The sequence below is a fragment of the Cyanistes caeruleus genome, chromosome 19 (assembly GCF_971803275.1).
Source record: "Cyanistes caeruleus chromosome 19, bCyaCae1.hap1.1, whole genome shotgun sequence".
Lineage (NCBI taxonomy): Eukaryota > Metazoa > Chordata > Aves > Passeriformes > Paridae > Cyanistes > Cyanistes caeruleus.
This window is the reverse complement of record NC_141719.1, coordinates 2859118-2866248: the sequence shown is the minus strand read 5'-3', so window position 1 is coordinate 2866248 and position 7131 is coordinate 2859118. Positions and strand designations below refer to the sequence as shown.

The following is a 7131-nucleotide window of genomic DNA, read 5'->3' as shown; positions in this document are numbered from 1 at the left end:
TACTGCCTGCTTTGATCTCCTGTTGGACTTGCTGCTTGGAAAGGGGGAGGGAAAGGTGGATTTTTATTTATATATTTATATATATATATTAACTCACCAGAAAGGTCAGGCTACTGAAAGGGATATAATACCAGGGGGAGACTGTGTGGTTTTGGCAGTCTTTTGGTAGAGAAAATGCTATAGATGTTCATAAAAACATCTATATCTATAGATGTATGTAAGTCTCAAGGAGGGATTAACTACTAGATTTTATCTGAGCCCATGTCACAGTAGCACACATCCCTGTGAGCTGGGTGCCATGGGTGCTGACATGGGTGCTGTCAGTGCTGAGCAGAGGAGACAAGATTTGGGAAGAGTCAAGGCTGTTTGTGGGTGGTAGGGGATGGATATCGCTGTCACAGAATCCCAGAAGGGTTTAGGTTGGAAGGGACCTTAAAAATCACCTATTTCCACTCCCTGCCATGGGCAGAGACACCTTCCACCATCCCAGGCTGCTCTGAGCCCTGTCCAGCCTGGCCTTAGACACTTGGACACTTGGAGATGGGGCAGCCACAGCTGCTCTGGGCACGCTGTGCCACAGCCTCCCCACCCTCACATGAAAATAATTTTTTCTTTATATCTAACCTAAACTTACTCTCCATCAGTTTGAAGCCATTCCCCTTGTCCTCACTCTAAGCCCTTGTAAAGAGTTTCTCTCCATCTTTCTTTAGGCTCCCTTCAGATATTGGAAGGTTGCAATTTGATCACCCCAAAGCCTTCATTTCTCCAGGCTGATCAATCCCAACTCTCCCAGCTTTTCCTCCCAGCAGAGCTGCTCCATCCCTCTGCTCATCCTGGAGCCTCCTCTGGGCTCTCTCCAGCAGCTCCAGGTCCTCCCTGTGCTGGGCCCCAGGGCTGGGGCAGCTCTGCAGGTGGGGTCTGACCTGAGCACAGGGGCAGAATCCCCAGGGTGAGATTCACCTGCCCTTAGACTGGTACTTGTCCTTTGGGATGTGCTGAGTTTCTTGTGGGGATGTTCTGGCAGAAGGTCTGGCTTGCTCTGGCAGATCCTTTCAAGCTCTGTCTTGTTTTTCTCCCACCCCTACACCTGGATGTGGTGGCTGCTCACAGCTTTTGCCTCCTGAGTTTCTCAGCAGGCAGGTGCCACCCCTTCCCTCTGCCATGCCTGGTGACACTGGTGGTGGCACAGCTGCCATGGCTGTTGTGCCACTGCAAGAAAGTAGTTGGGAAAGGCTTCACTGAGGTGACCCTTGACAAAAGCAATGCTGGGGATGGATACTGCACATCTCTAAGCCTGGCAGCCATTGCCTTGGCCAGCTGAGATAATTTTTCACTGGAGGGACTGGCCAGGGCAGAATAGGTGCAGGAGGAGGGTTGGGAAAAGCATCTCCCTTCCACACTTCCCTAATGTTGGAGGTGTAACATCCATACTGCTCTTGGGTGTTAACTTTTGTGAAACAACCAGGCTGCTGAGGTTGTATAAAGCTGACAGTGCTTTTGGGGGACGTTGTCTGAGCATGTGAAAGGAGGTGGTGTGTGCATGAATAATGAGCTCTGCTCTTGGGACTGGTAAAATTCACACGTGGTGCACGTTGCCAAGGGCTCCCCCCTGCACTGCTACTGCACTTCCAAAGCACTCATGATGGTGGGCAGTGCAGCAGGGGGGAGTGCTGCTCAGGAGGTTTGGGAAAATGGCTTTGGGCTTGGCCAAGAGCTGTAACATGTCTTGGAGAAATGGGAGAAAAGATAAACCCCAAATGATGTGTTTCTATGACCACAGAAACTTCCTCTGATCCCTGCCCTGCTCATCAGCAGGCTAGGATGGTTTGAGCCAGTGAAAACCACTCCAGTACTGCACGTGATGTTAATGACCCCTCCAGAGGCTCAGCACCACTCAACACCCTTTTAATCTCCTGGCATCAGTACAGGAACAGAAAAGCTTAAAGAAAGCTTGTACATTATCACATTGTAGAGCAGCTCCTCAAAAGCTGAGGTCCTAAAAACAGGTAAGCCTTCCCAGGCTGCTCCAAAGGAGACATTTTTAAGCCTGAAGTGAATGAGAAGCTCAGCACAGTGAGGTGTCCCTCAGTAAAGCCATGGTGTCCCCATGCTGCTCTTTTGGAAGAGTGCACATGCTGTTATTTCAGAGATCCCACCACCCTCACCAGTCATGCCAAGCTTAGCCTGACAGAGAAGTGTTAATAACAGAAAAGGAACTGGCACCTCTTACCTAATTTGGATTCCCCTTATTCTAGGTTGAATTCAGAGACTATGACCAAACCCCATGAGAGAACTCCATGAAGTGTTCTGAAAACAAACCAGTTCAAGAGCAGAAGCTAAAACAATCTGGACAGGGCAGGTGCTGTTTGCAGATCTGATACATGGAAGAACCTGGATTTGTGCACCATGCAAATGCACAATCCTGCTCATTCCACAGCCCTCCAAGCAGAACCTGGGGCCATATTCACCACAGCTGTCTCCATGCAAAGTTCCACCTCACCAGCAAGGAGAGATCCTGCATGTAGAGACTTGAGTTGCTGCATGAGATCACTCCCGAGTAAGGCCAATTAGAGAACTGACTGAGGTTGCTCTTTCCATCAGCCTCGAAGGAAATGGACAAGTATTGGAGATGGAAGAGAAGTTCCTGCACTTGGAGAACCAAGGAGGCAATGAATATTTGCTAACCTTGTGGAAAAACCCCTTTTCAGAGAATCCCTTAGTCTCATCACATCTCAACTACCAGCTGACGTCTTGGATTTCTCTTCTCATAGTTTGTTATCTTTGTGCAGTTACTCAGCAGATTTTGCTTCTTCAAACTCCCCTGAGCAGTTTTCTACATGTTCAAGCACCTTTTTAATGTAAGAGAACTGATCACAGCCTCAAGCACGGGATTTACCCTACCCTGGTACCTTCCCACGCTCGTGTCCTTGGAGAGGGTTTAGTGGAAAACTGTTCTTCTTCACTCTTGACTTTTTATGCTCTTACTCTCTTCTCGTGTTAGTGTCTGGTTGCTGTTCTCAATGCTGCACTGCTGAAGTGTCTGACAAAGGAAATGACACTGATGTTCATGTGAACTCTCTGACAGTGTAAAAATAGATGGGTTGAAATCATGCAACTCCTGTCCCTGTTTAGTGCACCCTTATTCTGGGGAGAAAAAACAGATAATAATTACAAAGAGAAAGAAAACGTTGTTTTCCTGGACGTTGAAAGCTTCTGACCTTTGAGAAGAATGCTCTATTTATAACAGCAGGACTGTGTGTTTTTAAAAGCCTTGAGACACACGTGTGCTAAGGAGTCAGAGATGTTCTTTGGCTCTGACTTGTTTTTTGACCTCTGCTAGATTAGTGAAGATATAATTTGCAACATAACCCCAAGAATCAAAAGTCTCTCTTTATTAAAAACGTCAGAAATAACCTCACTAGAGAGTTATAACTGATGAATGCATAGATAAGAAATCATCTACTGAAGCTCCTTTTGAGAATTAATACACAGAACAGATGAAGATGTGGATGTATTTGGGACAAAATTCATTCATTAGGCTGTACAGCTAAAAAACTATAAAGAAATAAGTTATTACTCATTTCTAAAATATGTTTAAATAGTGCTAGACCTGTATCTGTCTAAATTAGAACTATTGAGCAAAGTGTTTCAGCACATGTTTAAGTGAAAACCTGAGCATTTCCATAGTTTTGTGCAATTTAGGTCCAAAGGTGCCTATTCCAGTCACCTAATTATATGTGCTCCCAACATTGGCCAAAGAAATCTGCCTGCTGGTTTTGGCATCTCCTCCTGAAGCTTTAGCACATGTATGAGAGAGACCCAGCCTTGGCTGCTGCAGATGGTGGTGTTGATCACTTTCCTGGTTTGGGCAGTTGGGGTCATTCCACCTATAAAAATATCATTACTAAAAATAGTTGTTTTGGTTTCTTTTTCTCTTGCCTCCCACACTTGTTGCTCCATGCTGGGAAATTATTTGGTGGCAAAGGGGAGTTGCTGATTCATTGCTTTTACTCCTGCAGCTGTACCTGACTTAATTAAAGTCCTAGCTCAGAAAACTGAGTGGACAAACCCCACGGTGGAGGAGGGACAATATTTTGTTTGCTCCCACGCTTACCACAGGTCTGTTACCACTGATGGGTTCAGCTGGTCCCTCCTGAGCACGTGGCACTGTGGTTTGCTGAAAGAATCCTTCAAGTGCCAAAGCAAAAGGGCAGAGTGATGCTTGCAGGAATCCAGAGAGCATCTGCAAAACCTAACAGGTTTGTGACCATTTACTGGAATGAAAATAGTGAATCACTGTGGCAAGTCAGCAAAAGCTTATTTTAGAGTCAAGTGCTGCTCCTTTGGAGCTTCTGAAGTTTTATAGGGAGCCAGGACTGAGAGGTGCTGTACAGAAGTGTACAATGCTGTGCATGCCACATCTGGATGTGTTCCAGGTCAGGCTGGACAGGGCTTGGAGCAACCCAGTCTAGTGAGGTGTAGCTGCCCATGGCTGGGGATGGAATTGTAGGATCTTTAATGTTCCTTCCATCTCAAACCCTTTTATAAAAAAATTAAATACAATATTTGGAGTTCACCTGAGTAATTTATGAAGCTCTGGCCACCTTCAGGTGAACAAGGACATACAGAAAAAACTTTGAATGGATAATATTTTTACTTTTCCACAAAGCAATGCTGTCAAATTAAGTATTTCTTAGTGCCAGCCACTTTGAACTGGAAACAGTCTTCCACTGAACCTCCAGGCCCTTTAAACAAGGGTGTGTGTTGGCCAAGACCCCGTGTGAATGAATAGTTTTCACTGTTAGAGGCAGCACAGCTACCTGATGGTGATGGCTCCTGCTGAGCCCTTTTACATGTCTGCAGTGCAGCTGTTTGCCTTAAAAAAAAACCCCAAAAAACCCCTGGTGCTAGAATGATACTACTGAACATGAGAACTTGGCAGCTGGGCATGCCACCCACTTGGAGTGCTGGATGTGCAGCACTCGGAGCCTCGGAAGTTGTGGAGGGCTGGGGCTGAAGTGCTTCACTGGCTCCGTGCTGATCCTCTCCTGAAGATGAGAGTTTCACCGAAACTGGAAAGGGAGAGAGAGCATGAGGAGCCTTGGCCACAGCAGCTCTTCCTGGAGGGATGTGCTTTTAGACTAAACTACCGGAGGCACTACGGAACAGGGAGTAATCCTGGCGGGGGAACCTGAGCTTTACAAACCCAGGGCACAGCACAGAGCAGTTGCCAAGTGTGTAATCTCTCCTTATTATCTCCCTAATATGCATCATCTGATTCACTGCCAGCTCTGACTTCCGCCCCTCCGTCTCTCTGTGCCCCCCCTTCCTGCTTGTGCAGAGATAAAATGTGTTGTTATAACTGTGAACGGGGCCCCTGGGACTGCCCCTGAAACCTTGGCAGTAAATCACCCTTCATCTCTGCAGATTGCCTTTGACATCCTTGGAGTTTAACATGTAAAATAAATAAATTATATTTATCTTTTATATATATATATATATATATATATATATACACGCACATAAAATGTATAAAAATAATATAAATGTCACATTGCAAATCCAAACAAAAGTATTGAATGTTTTATGTTGACCATATGGCTTAGTGACACCGCGTCAGGGTTTCCTGTGTGTGCTTTTTACTATTTCCTCTCCACACTTTCTGTAATCTCTCCAAGACCTCTGGAAGCTCACATAAATGGAGATTTATCCCCTGGGACAATATCAGTTGGTCCCAATTTTTGTTTCTATTGTGGGTCATAGTGACAGAAATACTGAGTGGGGTTTTTGGGTGTTTTTTTAAAAAAATTACCTATTCTTCTGTCTCCTCCTGCAGACAGGTCAACAAGGACGGAGCTGTGTGTGCACAGCCCTTCCCTACTTCCACTATCCTGGGGAAGTGCTTGAAGCTGTGACTTTTGGATCCACGAGGGAGGTACCCAAAAGCAGCAGTGCTCGTGAAATGCTGCAGGAATCCTGCTCCCTGGAGATTGGGGGTGTCCTGGGTGGAGCTGGAAATGAGCCTTCTTGCTGAGTGTAAAACTGCTGTCATCCTTCTGAGCCAAAGCAGGGAGAGCAGTGCCGTGGTTGTGGACAAAGCCAAAATGCTCTGACCAGGGGAGAAATTCTGTAACTCACACCTGGGTGAGAGGAACAGCTTCACCTCCCCGAGTGGCTCCCGCAGCATTCAGCATCACCACAGAGAGGCCAAACCACCACAGAACCGAGGGCATGACGAGGTGTCCCTGCCCTTTTCTTTACTCCACAGCATCCTTTCTGCTGCTGTGAACCCCTAGAAACCACAGAAAGCTGCAGAAACACAAAATACAGCAGTATTGTTAAAAGCCACACTCCTGCTCCTGGTAGGTGGTGGCTGCTCTGCATTTCTACGTGGGGCAGAGCAGCTCCAAGTGGTCCCTTTTGGCTTTGGTTTCCAGCTCTGAGAATGCCTCACAGCATGCACTGCAGGGCCTGTCTCTACTCCATAACAGGGCCCTGTGAAAGAGTCATAAATCAAACCTGAAATCTGGCAGGTTTAATAATAAATCCCAAACTTGTGCCAGGTCTGTGAACTTTTCAGTGTTACTGAGGTGCTCTGAGAGTGAACCTGAGAAGTCTGATGGTTGCAAGAGGAAAACAGGCAGAACTTGTCAGTTTTGACCCCAAATCAAGGAAAATGTTGTGGTTTTGGCTAAGTGGGGCTTTGTGGTTTTTGTTAACCTGAGGCTCAAAGCGAATGTGTATTTGGGATAGGGGGAAAAAGGGCATGAATTTAAATGGGAATGCTTTTTTGTCATGTTTCTCACTGCTCTCACTTGGAAGAGGGTAATGCAAGGAGGTGGTGGTGGTTTATCTCTGCATCAGGAGATGCTATGGAATAGCAAATAATGCTATGGAATAATGCCTATTTTGTTACTGTGGAGCTCATATGGATTCCAAATCCCACACAGCCCAACAGCTGATCCTCTCTGATCACTTTTGCTTCCCTCCCCCAGAGTCCCTTTGCACCACATCTCTGCTAAAGAGAAACAACTGATTCCATGGTGTGAGTTCAGACAGGGGCTAGTGAGGAGCAGGGGGCACCTTGATAGTTCTGGACTGATTTTGGGAGACAGGCCTGGGCAACACAAG

The 7131-nt window shown here is 46.4% G+C and overlaps 1 long non-coding RNA gene across 1 annotated transcript; it reads left to right on the top strand.

The window, feature by feature from the left end:
- Nucleotides 1-2255: 2255 nt before the first annotated feature.
- On the top strand, nt 2256-6898 carry LOC147649792 (uncharacterized). Its single transcript, XR_015277970.1, has 2 exons — nt 2256-4259; nt 5837-6898. It is a non-coding gene; the product is annotated as an uncharacterized LOC147649792 (long non-coding RNA).
- The last annotated feature ends 233 nt before the right edge of the window (nt 6899-7131 follow it).